At 41.0% G+C, this 16,471-nt stretch overlaps 1 protein-coding gene across 2 annotated transcripts in view; it reads right to left on the reverse strand.

Annotated features, from left to right (window-relative positions):
- Positions 1-16,471, reverse strand: part of pde4ba (phosphodiesterase 4B, cAMP-specific a) — a 194,904-nt gene that overhangs the window by 151,752 nt on the left and 26,681 nt on the right. The gene's annotated exons all lie outside the window — the stretch shown is intronic.

The raw sequence follows: 16,471 nt of genomic DNA on the forward strand, positions 1-16,471 counted from the left end.
CCTCCTAACCCGCAGCTCTATCCGAGCCAAACACAACACCATCACCAGGTGGGCAGACAGAATGCAGAGGAAATGAAGACCTCCCCTGGCACCACCTGGGGCCCTGTTAATGGTTACACAAGGGTAGAGGAAAACAGATGGATGAAGAATGATTAGGTCCTTTTACAGGAGGCTGATCACTTATTCGAAACAAATGATAAATGCAGCTATGAGACACGTATTTCATGAATTTTGTTTGGTGCTTAGTAACAAAACTAATGTTCTGTTGGCGACAGGTGACACCTCATCCATTAAGGATGACAGTCCATGGTATGAGGGACTGAGAAAAGCTGAAAAAATTTATAAAATATCCTCGTATGTGCATGAAATCACAGATTTGTTTGTGTATGACAGCATAGATGGGAGATACAATAAGTAACAATTACTGAGCAGTATGTCTTTAGATGGCTATTCCAACTGAACTGATTTTACTACAATCTATAAAGAGCATTTCAAGAAGATTCCAAGGGGATGATCACCTCTTTTCAATCTCTTTGAAAACTATTATGCCACACTCTCCACGCTTTATGGTTAGTATGAGGCTCTCTTGTTTAAAGGCAGTGTTTTGTTTTGCCAAACATTGGCATCGTGGCAAAAAACTAAACTTTTGACTTAAAGTTGTGCTCAAAAGTATGCATACCCTTGGAGAATTGGTAATATATGTACCATTTGTAAAGAAAACACGAGTGTCCAGGCAAAACATCTCTTATTCACCAGGATACACATTCAACTGTAGGTCATAACAGAATGGCACAATCATAAAACAAAACATGACAACAAAGATAAAAATGAACAGACCCCCAGTGGCGTCGTTAGGCCTGGGCCAAAATATCAATTTCTGCCAGGGTATGCAATAGCCCCGGATCTCAAATTGACAAAAAAAAAGAATAATTCAAAAATATCCCCTGATCTAGTCATCTATAAATCCGATTATTATGTGCATTATGACAATGTAGACCTGTAGGCCGTTAGCATGTACATCCAAATTTGCCGCGTGTGCATTCTAAAGGCTGTACTTTCTGTCCCGGGCGGGGCTGGGGGTGGGCTAAGCCCCGAATGTATTGTGATCCTAGCGATGCCTCTGCTGACCCCTGTTCAAAAGTCTCCATACCCTTAGTTCCAAATACTGTGTATTGCCCCTTTTAGCATCAATGGCAGCATGCAGTCTTTTGTAGGGTTGCACGATATTGGAAATAATTGACATTGCGATATTTTGTTTTTCTGCAATATATATTGCGATATGAAAAAACAGAGGATGTCTTCAGAAATGGCTTTGGCTTTCAACCTGACAGTCCGTACCCTTCATTCTTCTGTTTTGCTCAACATCAGCCTGTCTGTAACCGAAATATTTCCAAATAATTGTCGTCTTGCATAAACCGTAAGTTTGAGATCTCCCCAGAGTGGCTAGATGATATTAAGGTCAGGAGACTGTGATGGCCACTTTACTTTTTTCTGCTCTAATCACTGGAGGGTCAACATGGCCTTGTGCTTAGGGTCATTGTCATGCTGGAAAGTCCTAAAACATCCCATGCGCAGCTTTTGTGCAGAAGAATACAACTTGTCGGCCAGTATTTTCTGATAACATGCTGCATTCATCTTGCCATCAATTTTCACAAGATTCCCCATGCCTTTAGAGCTCACCCCCCCTCCAACCCCTCTGTTCACTATAAGCCTTGTTGACCCCTCAGAAGCTGTAAAGCTTGTCAAGGTCTTGTCAGGCATATCATAACCAGGCTTTCTTGTGGCATTGGCACAGTAAAGGCTTTTTTCTGGCAACTCGACCAAGAAGCTCAATTTTGTTCAAGTATTGTCGTACTGTGTTCCTTGAAACAACCACACAGTCTTTAATCCAGAGCAAACTGTATTTCTCCTGAGGTTACCTGTGAGATTTTCTTTGTATCCCAAACAATTCTTCTGGCACTTTTGGCTGAAATCTTTCTTGGTCTACCTGACCTTGGCTTGGTATCAAGAGATCCCTAAATGTTCCACTTCTTAAGTGACTGTACTGACTGGCATTTGCAATGCTTTGGATGTCTTTTTATATCCTTTTCCATCTTTATAAAGTTCCACTACCTCCTTACGCAGGTCTTTTAACAATTATTTTCTTCCATGGCTCAGTATCTAACCTGCCCAGTGCATCCACGTGAGAGCTAACAAACTCACCTTGTGTGTCTGCAACAAGGCCAAACATTCAAGGGTGTGTGAACCTTTGATCAGGGCCATTTGGGTTATTTCTGTTATCATTATGATCTAAAAAGGAGCCAAACAACTTTGTGATAATAAATGGCTTCATATTATCACTATCCGTAAACAAAATCATTTTTATGCATGATCAGTCATATTTTCTAAATCAATTGCCAAAATATCTATTTCTGCCAGGGTTTGCAAACTAATGAGCACAACTGTATCTATCCACAACAGATTATTCCAGTAGTTTTGGTCTTTACCTAGGTGTTGTCTGGCAAATGTCAGTCGTGTCTTGATATTCTTTTTTAGAACATAGGGTTCTTCCTTCATGACCTGAAGTCTCTTTGACAGTTGACACATGCACGTCAACACTGATTATGGCAAGAGAGGCCTGGAGATCCCTTGATGTAACACTGGGATTCTCAGCCACTTTTATGAGCATCTTTCAGTCAGTTATTGGCCTGAATTTGGTGGGACAACCTGTCCTATGTAGATTGCCAGTGGTATGGAATTTTCTCCATTTGCACAGGAACCGTCAGAGAGTGGAATGATGTACTTTGAATTGCTTGGAAATTGCTTTGTATTCCTTCCCACACGAGGGTATCAATGGATAGACATTGGATAGGTCTTTCAATCTTGTCATGATTAGTTACCCCACACACACACGTGGTTAAGACCAAACCACACCAAGTTTCTAATCTCTAAGGGAGGCTGGAACCTCCCAATTTGCTTTTGAATGATGGTGTCAAAGTAAAAAACCATGTGCATGATTTCTTAAATAATCAGGTCAAAACTTACAGTATTTCAAATATGTAAAAAGTGTGTTTACATTATCATGACTGTATATTGCAGTCAGCCATTATATTAGGTTAATCTGAAGATATCCATCTAGAATTCCTCCATAAATGAAGCACAGCGTATCTCAAGGGGCAAGGAGAAATCAGCCATGAGTCGCTTCCATCATGAAGTCTCTCTTCAACACATAGGAGTCCTGTGACTAGATTTCCTTGTGCCTTGGTGTCTTATGCTCTAGAATGGGGGTCTACAAACATGCTCCTGCAGAGATGCCGTCCTAGTGGTTTTCACTCCAACCCTAATTTAGCACACCTCACTCATAATTAGACAGTCAATAAGTGAATGAGGCCGCATTTACATGGGGTCTTGAAAACAACCAGGCCACTAGCTCTCTGGGAACAGGGTCAGAAAACCTTGGTCTAGATGGAGCGTGCCACCAATGTCTCAATCTGTTTCTGCACTGCTATCTTTCATCTGAGCTAATCATACAGTCAAATAATTTAGGAAAGGGAGAGTGAAGGGGATGAGCTCAATCTAGATACTGTTTCCTTTAAATAGACAAAGGCGGACAACAGGACCGAGAATTCAAACGATTACAAATAGCAGTAGTAGTGACTGAGGCAATATTTGTAAAAACTTCAGTTGAATGTGTTAAACCTAAACTTTGCTTTTTCTAAAATATTTTTGGAAATCCATCAAGGGAAGTTATTACAAATAAATGTATTCAGATATTTCATTTGTTTTCATGGGTCAAAACCTATTCATTCTCATTTCAAAGATTTCAAAGGTTTTTGGGATTATTTTATGCTCTATGAAGCAGGAAAGACTAGTGTTTTTGCTGGCAGAGCAGTTGGTCAGAACTGAACCCATGCTGCAGCAGTATGTGGGTATCGTAGGCAGCAGCTTACACCACTGGACCAACCAAGGCCACCACATTTAAAAATCACTAAGCAGTTTGAGCGTGTAACAAGCCAACATTTTGATATCTGATCCAAAAAGAACCATGCCCCGGAAAACCATGGAAACTGTTTGATACATATATGCTAGAACTCCACAATTCAAGACAGATTCAACTTGATAATCCTTAATAACTACTTAACCATTCTTTTTTTAAGGTCATTTTTTTAGATACACTGATCGTCTTTGGACTTGATACCATGCCAGTGGAATTCATTTTGGTTTCTATTCTTGTGAACTTTTTACCTTACCAGGGGGAGTTTGACTCGGACAGCGACTCTGGCTACGGGTCTGACTTTGATGACGATGCTGATGCCTTCATCCAGCTCAGACATCCACCATCTTTTTCTGTTGGTAGTACAGCCCCAGTGGCCAGAAACTATGCCCCTGTCTGGATGGCTAAGCTAGACCAGACAAAGGCCCTGGATAGGCAGGTTAGAGACCTGGTAGCCCAGGATAAAGCCCTAGTTTACCAGGTTAGAGACCTAGGCTCAGGCAAATGACCAAGGCTCCCAGGCTAGAGCCCTAGTTTCTCCAGACAGAGACAGTTTCCCACAACAGAACCCTAGTATCCCTAGTCAGAACCCTATTTCCCAGGCTAGAATCCTAATTTCCACGGCTAGGCAGGTTAGACTCCTGGTGGCCCAGGTTAGTCAGGCTAGAGCCCCAGTGGCCCAGGCTAGGGAAGCAGTAGCCCCTCTGGGCCTAGAAGTTATGGGGCACGATCAGCATCAGAACCTCCAGAGCTCCAGCCCCAAGAACATCAAAAGCCTTGAATGTGCCCAGCCTTCCACCTTGGTGGCACCATCATGTGTTACCTATAAAAGCCACCAGGAGTCATCCGGCCCAGCAAGGCTTCATCCAGACAGGTGCCAGGCCAGTGAGAGCACCAGCATCGGCATATCCTCTAAGAGAAAGAGACCCAAGGATGGCACGGTAGCTATCTATTAAACCCATAAAATGCTGCATGGCAGCTGTGTCCTGAACCTACATGAATAAAGTACATGATTATCTATGTATCTGTAGTGCATGAGGCCAACAGTAGCAGAGCTGCAGAATGGACCACTTCTGGAAACCCAGAAGGCCCACAGCGCAGAGACAGAGAAAGCATCAGAAGACTGTTTACCCATCACTGGGCCAGATGGCATTGAACTGAAGAGGACAAGGTTCTAGTGGGGAGAGTCCCTCAACTGAATGTTTGAGTACTGATGTTGGTCCATTTGTTTATCTGTGACTACAACAAACTACGATCAACATTCCATATAAGATCAACTTATATTTTATAAATTCAGCTACAATTTGAAATGAACAAATGGCATGTCAGAAAATCTATCACGAATTCAGCCTCTGACAAGCGCAACACAGATCCTAGTGTTAATTAAGTTCCAACACAACAGTACATATACACACAAACCACTTGTTTTTCTAAACTATATTTTAACACTTTATGGTTGTAACAGCATTATGACATTATGCAAATGATGATAATGCCATTGTGTGTTCCTGCCTGGTTGGATAATAATAATACATTTAATTTTTATAGCGCTTTTCTTGGACTCAAAGTCACTTTACAATGCAGGTAGATAAAAACAGAACAAAACAAAACAAACAAAACAAGACAAGAGTAGACACAGGTGAGAAGGGAGGGGGGCGTGGGGCTACGGATAGGCAGAAGTGAAGAGATGGGTCTTGAGGTGGGACTGGAAGATGGTGAGGGACTCAGAGGTGCGGATCTCTTGGGGGAGGGAGTTCCAGAGCCTGGGAGCTGCCCTGGAGAAGGCTCTGTCCCCAAAACTACGGAGGTGGGATTTATGGATGGAGAGGAGACCAGCTGAGGAGGATCTGAGGGACCGTGAGGGTTGGTACGGGGAGAGGAGGTCAGTGAGGTATGAGGGGGCCAGTGGTGGAGGGCTTTGTAGGTGAGGACCAGGATTTTGTAGGTGATCCGGTGGGAAATAGGAAGCCAGTAAAGTTGTCTTAGGACTGGAGTGATGTGGTGCCAGAATTTGGAGCGGGTGATGAGTCGGGCTGCTGCGTTTTGGACCAGTTGGAGTCGGCTGATGTTGGTAGAGCTGATGCCGAGGAGAAGTGAGTTGCAGTAGTCCAGTCGGGAGGAGATGAAGGCGTGAATGAGTCTTTCAGCAGCGGTGGGTGTGAGAGAGGGTCTGATTTTGGTGATGTTGCAGAGGTGAAAGAAGGAGGTTTTAATGACTTGACGGATGTGAGGCTCAAGGGAGAGGGTTGAATCAAAGATAACGCCAAGGTTGCAGGGCTGGGGAGATGGGGAGACAGTGGTGCCATCGATGGTGAGAGTGGGGTTATTGGTTTTGCTGAGTGTGGATTTGGAGCCTATGAGGAGGAATTCTGTTTTGTCGCTGTTGAGTTTGAGGAAGTTGTGTTGCATCCAGATTTTAATAGCTGACAGACAGGAGTTGATGTGGGAGAGGGGAGGATTGTGGGGGGAGTTGGTGCTGAGGTAGATTTGGGTGTCATCTGCATAGCAGTGGAAGTCCAGGTTAAAGTGCCGGAGTATCTGACCAAGAGGGAGGATGTAGATTATGAAGAGGAGGGGGCCGAGTACAGAGCCTTGGGGAACACCTTGAGTGACTGTGGCAGAGGTGTGGTTATGGAGAGAGATGAAGTGGGATCTGTTGGATAGATAGGAGTGGAGCCAGCTGAGTGCAGTACCTTTGATACCGAGGTCTTTGAGTCTGGTGGATGTGATAGAACCTTTGGCCAACAACTCAGACAAATAAATGAAGAAAACTTTTTGTAAATATATTAATTGCTGTGCATGCTATTTTATGTTTTTAAGAAATCGTGATAGTATAAAAGTTTAAAACTGCAGAGGGGATTTTTTTTGTACTGCCATTTAAGCCTAGACACTGGTCATCAGGCTGGAGCACAATGGAACATCCATAATTTTTTAAAATCCAAACATGTTACCTTTCACTACTGTACCTACGTATATGTCAGCAGAGCATTTCATGCATGGTTTACATTACACTAACATAGAATTTTTGGGCTTGTAACGACACATGCTTTTAAATAAATAAATATCCTTCAAAGAAGAGTCTGCATCAGGGAACTGCTCTTCCTCCTTCCAATACTTATAATTTGCATGTATGCTCAAACAGGTTCTTGGAGTATAGCCTTAAGCATAATTAAAAACACCTATTATAGGCTATTACGAACAGGATGAAATTTAGCAACTTTTCATGTCCATCTTGCACTCATACTGTAGCCAGATCTTCAATCAGCACTTCTAACCAAGTACTACATGTGGACTATTGTTGAAAACCCATTAAGAAATTGTGCTCCCTAAATACATTCTTCCCTGTAGATCCTCTCAACCTCTGAAAGGTTGGATCATTTTCAGGTATTCAAGATGTTTGAACTCTGGGCCACTCAAAAAAATAGACTTGTCCAAAAGTCACTCGTGTGTAGCCTTGACTGTGCTTAGGGTCGTTGCCCTGTTGGAAGGTGAACTGTCGCCCTGGTCCTGGTACCCGGTGTCCTCCAGATGTAATGCATAGTATTATCACAAAGGACCAATCAAGTTTTAGAAACATCTCAAGGATGATAAATGGAAACAACGCACAGGATCTCAATTTCGAGTGTCATAACAAAGGGTCTGAATTCTTACAAATTGTGATATTTCTGGATATTAAAAAAATTTGGAAATATGTAAAAAAAATAAAAATAAAAAAAAAGTGCTTTTCATCATGGTGTATTTTGTGCAGACTGATGAAAGAAAAAAAAATCTATTAATGTGCAAACACATACACATACAGACACAGCAGGAGTACGATGTCGGCCATAGACCCTATGATCAGACTAAAACGCGTTAATCTACATCATCCATCATTTCCTATGTCCTGATCTCTCCACAGCAATTCAAAGAAGATCAAGGTATTGTAGGACTGTAGTAATACCTGGTAAGGTCTCTCAGTATCATTTTATATGTTATCGAATTCCGTTTCCCTTTTCCCTGAAAGCTTTTATGAATTTTAATGTGAATAAATGAGAAGGGGGTTGGCACTGCCAGCAGAGATTGTTTAACCTCATGGCTGTCACTCATTCCATAACGAATTTTGGAGCGTCTTCACTTTTTCACCTTGCATGAATGATTTGAGGAGAACTGGAGGAGATTGAAGCTACACTTGAAAGACTGTGATTATCTAATACATTCCTTTTGAACAGTTTAACCAGTTAGATCTGATATGGATTACATATGTCAGTTTGAAGAACTCCTTTGAAAAGCTTACTTCCATACTTAGTCAAATCACGCAGGTGAATGGGGGAAATCATTTCATATCATATTGTGATGATCAAAGCCTGATCCAAAGAGTTCCCACTGTAACATCCCCTGCTTAAAGATTCATTACCCTATCCTAATGTGATCCTAACAACCCCTCTATTAAATGTTAAAATGAGATGGTCTGTACTGTACAGATACTGCTGGAAGTGGAGTCTGAGGGTCGGTCGGTCTGAAGAGCAAATCCCAATGACCCAGAGCAAGGATTTGGGACATTGCCTTGCATAGATGGGAAATTAAACAGTTATGTTCTGAATTTGCTCAATAAATTCCATGGTAATTTTTGTAATAGTAAGGGTTTTTCATTAACTCCAGTGTTTAGGCAACATTTTCAAGCTGGTCATATAACCATCCCCAGACTGGTTGCCTCCCTGTCCACCCCACTGTAATTATGATGTGGTTTGTTGGTGTAAATGAGAGTGTGTTCTTTTGTCAACTTAACCGGTGAAATAAGTTTAGAAAACAATTTAAAAAATAAGACAAAACAGCAACTCCAAGTTGACTGAACTGCAACACCATCCCAAAAACAACCCCAGGCCATGAACAGGGCACTGACATGACTTGGTGGCTGCTGAAGCAACCCGGATCAGACACATGCATCTGATAACACATGCATTTCTAGCTAATAAGAGTGGAGGGAACGATAGTGCAAGGGAATGAAGGAGAGATAGGCAAAGGGAGGAATTATTGCAGTTGTTACGCCTTGTGAAGAACAAAACGATGGAAGGATGGGTGGATAAGCATGGCACTGAGGAGTTTATATTTCTCTCTCACTGCTAATTGGAGATTGAAAATGTGTTGGTCCCCTGATCTAACAGACTTTAGTTACAGGACATGAGTTAAATCAACCAGGGCTGGAGCAGCGAGGGTGAAGTATATAGTCTCAATATTCACCTGAATCTATACTCGAAGCCCGGCTACTCTTCAGGCTTCTACCTACATACCTGCCATCCTAAGGATGTTTTTACATCCGCATGCTGATGTATACAGTAAGTGCCTTATAAACAAGAAACTAGGCAGCCTAGTTCAGCCGGCCCGCAATAGAAAGTGTTGCCTTCTCGAGATTCGAGCCCGGGTCGCCCACGTGAAAGGCTGTGCCGTTAACCACTACACCACGGAGCTGTACATTTGCCGGGTGTCAGTATAGCCTCGTCTCTATCCTGACCAAATCCTCTTTTGCCACTGGCCGTTTTAATAGTTAATTGGCCATTCGTGAATGAAATTGATACAGTTAAACTGACTAACGTTTTTTTATACGTTTACCTCTACCACAAATAGTGGCTATTTATTGCATTTGCCACTGGCCATTTTAGCAGCGTATTAGCCAGTAATAAGCTTTACCAGTATCTACTAATTTACTGGAATAGTCATAAGAATTTAGCAATTGCTAGCGAGTCTGCCAAAGCTATTTCATTTCATGGCATAGGAACGCATTATTTTCTTTCATGGCAAAACACTTTTTTCCCATTTATTCATGAATTACATTTATACAATAACTATTAATAAAGGCGACGATAACTAACTTTTTCATCAAGTGAAAAGACGAGAGAATCGTGGAATCTACCAAAAATTATTAAATGTTGTTGCTCTCAATAGATTTGAATGTAGAGACTGAAGATGAACTATTCCATCCCAGAAACAGTCGCAATATAACCGTATAGTTTCGGCTAAGGCTTAAGATATCGTAACTACGTTGTTAAGCCAGCAAATATGTTCGTCTATCAAATGTGTTTGACTATCAAAAATCCACCAGAAACAGTCGCAATATAACCGTAAACTGTTATATTTCAGGCTTATCATAACATAGATACTAACTGTTTTAACCAGCAACGTTTTCGTCTATAATGGAATAATTCATAATGCGTACCACGCATCGCCTGCGAGGAGATACGAACTCAGGACCAATAGTTCACAAGTCACTTCTCTAAACACTACACTATATAACAAGGGGTAATCAGTCAGTCAGTAAGAGACATTCGCTCTTAGCCGGCTCCGCTTACGCGGTCGGGGAAAAACGCGATTGTCTGTATTGAACTCCAATCAATCTGATTGGCAATAATACAACCAACTATTCCCAGATATGAAAGGACAATAATACAGGTACAGAATTGAATAAGACAGGCTGTTTCCGGCCACAGAGTGTGAGATATTGCAAACTCTGTGTGCCTGGTAGGAATAGATTAGGTTGGTTAGTGGCTTGATGAAGGCTGTGTGTGCAGGGACACACCTGGCTGGGTTTTCCATCCTGACTATTAAATTGAAAAGGAATGTTCTTTCCCAGTGACCCCTCTGACACACAGAGCAATCCAAGCCCACTTCCACAAACATCACTGGGCGGACACATACACTAAGTGTAGAGACGTAATCACTGTATACTCACACATAGACAAATACAATGTTAAGCCCTGCGTTGAATGGCTGATGTGTGATCAGTGTAAGAGGGTGTGAGAGTATTTAATCAGGCCATCGCTTTCTCTCTAGCCTGCATCTGCGCTTCTGCACCCAACACCATCCAGCTGGATGGATGGAATATATTCATGTGTGCTGCATGGGTTGGAAGCATCCCAACCATTTTGCCTTATGTTCAATATGAGATTTGACTGGATTGCTCAGATACATCGTTAGATCACATGTTAATGACCATGACTGTCAAACTTAAGAAACCAATTTTTAATAGTTTAGACTGATTTTGTAATCCATGTGACAACAGTCACTTGTTCAACTGAAAAGAAATATCTGACAAACTAAACAAACTTGCTAAGCACATAGTCCTGTTGCCCAAATCAACAGATACTCAGCGAGCTTTACTAGCATACAAAATTCCTGTAGCAAATGTGCATTGAAAATAGTATCTATTTAAATATAAGTAGAGCATGGATTAGGAAATGACGTGAGAACAACAGGGAAACATTTAATAGAAAGGTACAGTAGAACAAGAGAATGTCAGAAGGTAAAATAGGAGAGAATGTAAGAGATGCTGCATAGCGAATAAGAAAATCTGTCTGACTAATGCCACGTGTGTCTAGTGCATCACAACACTGACAACACCCACACGTTACATGTACTTAAGTACTCTGTTGAGGAACAAGTACTTTTCCAGTTACTCCCTCTGGGCTGCACTTGTACTCTTGTAGCTTTCGGTTAACTCATGACATCAGTTACATAAACGATACATAGTCTATAGTCTAATAAACTAATCAATGTTGACAGCTGATTCCATCTGCCAGTACAGCCATGACCAGATGCTGCCAGCAGTGCCTTGGCAGTGTCAGCGTCACACTCAAGCATATGATTGGTCTCGTTACGTAAGTGACTAAGTGGATTGGGGGCCTGTTTTAAAGAAACACCCTATAAAGAGTCACAGCATGTTGTTCCGTCACTGAGTTCATAACCAGTAAAAACAATAGTGACGTTTTCTTATAAGTTACAATTTTGTGAATAAATCGGTTTTCTGTTACTCCCATTACTACTGTATAATGCTGCCTTTGGACAGGATTTACAGAAGTCAATTTAATCCACCCTTTATCCTGCGCCACTAGTTAAGGATTGGCTTTTAGTAAGCTCAAGTAGCGGGGATGTGACAACATATACAAGCAGACTTATATCAGTAGGGAAGACATGATGATGGACACTATGCCAACACCAATGGTTAAGACTGAAACCAAATATGCTTTGATTCTAGATGGGGAACAATTTGTATAAAGTTTAGGGCCAGGTTGATGTAAACTTGTTTTTGCAAGATTATTATTTCCTACAGTATTTGATATATTTGTTTATTACTTCATATTGCTTTTATTTAAATTATTTACTATCTAAGAAATATCCCTTTTACATAGGAATTGCTGAGTTATGGTATTTTGCCTGATCATTTCGCAATGTTTATATGGTAACCTTTTATACAAATATTTATCCCATTCTTGGCAGCATGCACATTTTATATACCCATTGCTGTACACAGGAAATCTGAGCTGTGGGAAAGAGTTATACAGTGACGTAAACAATGTGGGGGCATCTTTAAGACCATTAACACAACTGAAATAACCAAAATCTAAAACAATGAACAAATAACATTAAACTATTTTGGTGAGCAAGTCTAGGTTTGTGTCATTTTATATCTAATTACAGTGATTGGTGCAAATCTTTGGGAAAATTCCCCATTAGACACTATTTATGTTTGTTTAGTCTAGATACAATAATTATCCATCACAGCAATTGTTTTAAATTCCCTACCCGAGGATTTCAAACATAAGGTCATTTTCTGATTGAGCCTGCTGTCTCATCTAAAAATGAATGGAGTCATGTTTTGTATCAATGCTGATTGCATGTTCACACTAGTTGCTGGTAGATAAGGTCCCATGGTCTAAATGTTCTTATTAGCCATGAAATTGCAGGATAGCCAGGTTGACTTACTTTCTCCGGCCTTATCCCACTGTCTAATGTCAAGGCATTTTAACATTTTTGTCATGTAGCAGACACTCTTATCCAGAGCGACGGACAATATTCCTCTTAAGGTGTCTTGGAAAACCACATCTGACAATCATAAGTACTCTTTCCTTAATCGAAGCCGTTAGTTGCCGAAGTCAGTGCCAGAGAAATCAAAGTGCATTTTCGTTTGTTTCTTTCGGTTGGTGGGGTATACACAAGTTAATAAAGATGCTAATCAAAGATGAAGGTTTTCAGCTGCTTTTGGAATAATGGCAGGAGTCTGCTGTCCTGGCTACAAGGGGAAGTTTGTTCCACCACTGAGATACCAAGACAGGGAAGTGGCAGATCTGAGTGCACAGGAAGAGTTGGAGGGTTTACGCACAGCCTGCAGGTAGGTAGGTGCATTTCCTTTTGCTGCTCCATAGTCAAACACCATAGTCTGGTAGCGGAAGCAAGCTTCTACCAGAAGTCAATGGAGCTTGCAGAGGAGAGGGGTGACATGGGTGAACTTGGGATGGTTGAACACAAGACATGCTGCAGCTTATGGATAAGTTGCAGGGGCTTGATTGCCCAAGGGGGGAGCCCAGCCAACAATGCATTGAAATAGCCAATAAAGATGACAAGTGACTCGATCAGAACCTGAGCCGCTTCCTGTGTAAGGTAGGGTCGTATTTTGTGGATGTTGTACAGCATGAATCTACAAGAGCGAGTTAACTTTGATGTTTGCTGAGAATAACAGGTTCTTGTCTGGCCTTGGTAAATTGGCACATTTTTTCCTTGGTTACTAGAAAAAGGTTTACAATTTTTGATCTTGGGGCCTTTTTCAGATTATCTTGCCTAATCCTGGACTATGGAGACATAATTTTTTGGAATTAATACAGTTTTGAGTAGATGGATATAGCGTGCAAAATTATATGATACATTTGGTTTTCCAAAATGGGAAGGCCGTGTTATATTGATATAGGTCTTCGTATGTTCTCCAAAAAACAATTAGTGTTAAAACGAGCATTCATTCAATGGTTATCACTGTTTATTCTATTTGGAAAATGGATGCCTCTGAATCTGTCTGTAAGGAGTTTGTAACTGTAACAGGTTTGTTCACAGAACTGTAGCTCACGTTAGCTAGTATAGACTATCTCAAACATAAATGCCAACAAGTTCTATTAGCTGCTAGTAAACCGATGCAAATCTGTCTGAGAGGAGGATTTATTCGGCAACCGTGTTTGTTTACTAAACTGTAGCCCACGCTAGCTAGTATAAACTAGTAACACAAATAAAAACACTAGCAAGTTCTATTAGCTGCCGGTTAAACTGACGCAAATCTGTCTGTGAGGAGGATTTATCCGGCAACCGGATATGTTTGCTAAACTGTAGCTCACGTTAGGAGCAGGATTTGTTGTTACCTTAATGCCATCGAGAACCTTGATGTGTCCATAGATGATGCTGAATCGGCTCCAGCATGTGCAACAGATGGCACTGACTTTCAAACTCTTACCAACCAGGTAGTTTTGGAAATCTTCCACATCCCCAAAGAAAATGGACAAGGAAAAGGCTGGAGGGACCAAACGGACAATGCTCAACTCTGTAAGGAGGCATGTACTGTAATAGCTATTTGGATAATTCTGTCATAAGTCCCATTCTGCATAAATATTATGGGTAGGTACTGAAATTAATGCTACCATGTAGCATTGGCACAATTTTGATACTGTTGGGAACAGCCATATCAGTTATTTTCCCTGACTGATAACAATCCAGAATGACGGCATGTCTTTTAGAAAAATATTTTGATAAATACCTTAAATTGTGCTTTTTGCTATCTAGTAAACTCCAATGAGGTCAGCACCGGAGTTCAGCTGTTTGGAAACAGCACCATGCTGTTAATTCAAGTGTTGACGTTTACAGATGTTGTGAGGTTGTGCATAGTTTGTGAAAAAAATAGAATAGGTTTCACATAGAACATAACCATTGATACAATGCTTGTTACGGCACCATTCTTTACAGGTGAACCTACGGAGACCTATATCAATACTCCCATTTTGGAAAACCGATTGTATCATTTTCGAACGCTACATCGTTTGCCCGATTAAATTCCATTTTAGCTTAGAGAGAGACTGTAGGAAAATATGTAAACTCTCTCCACAGTCCAGGCTTAGGGTTGATAATTAAAAAAAAGCCCTAGAATCAAAATAGCAAACCATTAAGAATATATTTTCCATTACCCCTGTTAGTGCCTTTATTTACTGTCCATTTACATCCCCATAACACAAAAGGTTGGGACACTGCGTAAATTTCAAACGACAACAGAATGCAATGTGCATTTACCCCTATATTTAATTGAAAATGGTACAAAAACAACATTTCAAATGTTGAAACTGAGAAATGTTTATGTTTTTGGATTTGATGCCAGCAACACTTTTCAAAAAGGTTGTGCCAGGCATGTTTACCACTGTGTTGCATCACCTCTTCTTTTAACAATACTCTATAAGCATTTGGGAACAGAGGAGACCAGTTGCTGGAGTTTTGAAAGTGAAATGTTTCCCATTCTTGCTTGATATTGGATTGTAGCTGCTCAACAGTTCGTTGTCTCCTTTGTTGTATTTTTCGTTTCATAATGAGCCAAATGTTTTCAATGGGTGACAGGGTCTCGACTGCAGGCAGACCAGTTTAGCACCCGGACTCTTTTACTACGGAGCCATGCTGTGGGAATACATACAGAATGTGGTTTGGCATTGTCTTACTGAAATAAGCAAGGCCTACCCTGAAAAAGACATTGTTTGGATGGCAGCAAATGTAGCTCCAAAATCTGCATACTGTTCAACATTAATGGTACCTTCACAGATGTGCAAGTCACCCATGCAATGTGCACTAATGCAACCCCATACCATCAAAAATGCTGGATTTTGAACAGTGTGCTGAGAAGTCGGATGGTCTCTCTCCTCTATAGCCTGGAGGACATGGCATCCATGATTCCCTAAAATAATTTCTAATTTTGGTTTGTCAGACCCCAGGACAGTTTTCCACTTTGTCTCAGTCTCTTAAAAGAGCTTGGACCCAGAGAAGCCGGCAGCATTTCTGGATCTTGTTAATATATGGTTTCTTCTTTGCATGGTAGAGTTTTAACTAGAATTTGTGGATACAGCAACACCGCTACAGAATCATGTCTGGTTTTAATGCAGTGCCGCCTAAAGGCCCGAAGATCACAGCCTTATCTGCATACACAGATTTCTCCGGATTCTCTGAAACTTTTATGATATTATGTACGGTAGATGATGATCCCCAAACACTTTGCAATATTACACTGAGAAACATTCCTCTCAAATTGTTGCACTATCTGCCTACAGTACACAGTCTTTCAGAGCGGTGAACGCCACCCCATCTTTACTTCTCAAAGACTCATCCTCTCTGGGATGCTGTTCTTTTTATACTCAATCATATTACTGACCAGTTGTCAATTAACCTAATTTAGTTGTGAGATGTTCCACCAGGGTTTTTCTTTTAGCATTACACAACATTTCCAGTCTTTAGTTGCCCCTGTCCCGGATTTTTTGAAACGTGTTGCTGGCATCAAATTCAAAATGGGCATATTCTGTATTTTTCAAGAAACAATAACATTTCTCAGTTTCAACATCTTTGTACTATTTTCTGTTGAATACAGGGATTAAATGATTTGCACATCATTGCATTCTGTTTTTCTTAAAATGTTTCACAGTGCCCCACATTTTTGGAAACTGGATTTGAGTGGAGGTGAAA

The sequence above is a fragment of the Esox lucius genome, chromosome 8, assembly GCF_011004845.1.
Source record: "Esox lucius isolate fEsoLuc1 chromosome 8, fEsoLuc1.pri, whole genome shotgun sequence".
In the NCBI taxonomy this organism is placed as follows: Eukaryota; Metazoa; Chordata; class Actinopteri; order Esociformes; family Esocidae; genus Esox; species Esox lucius.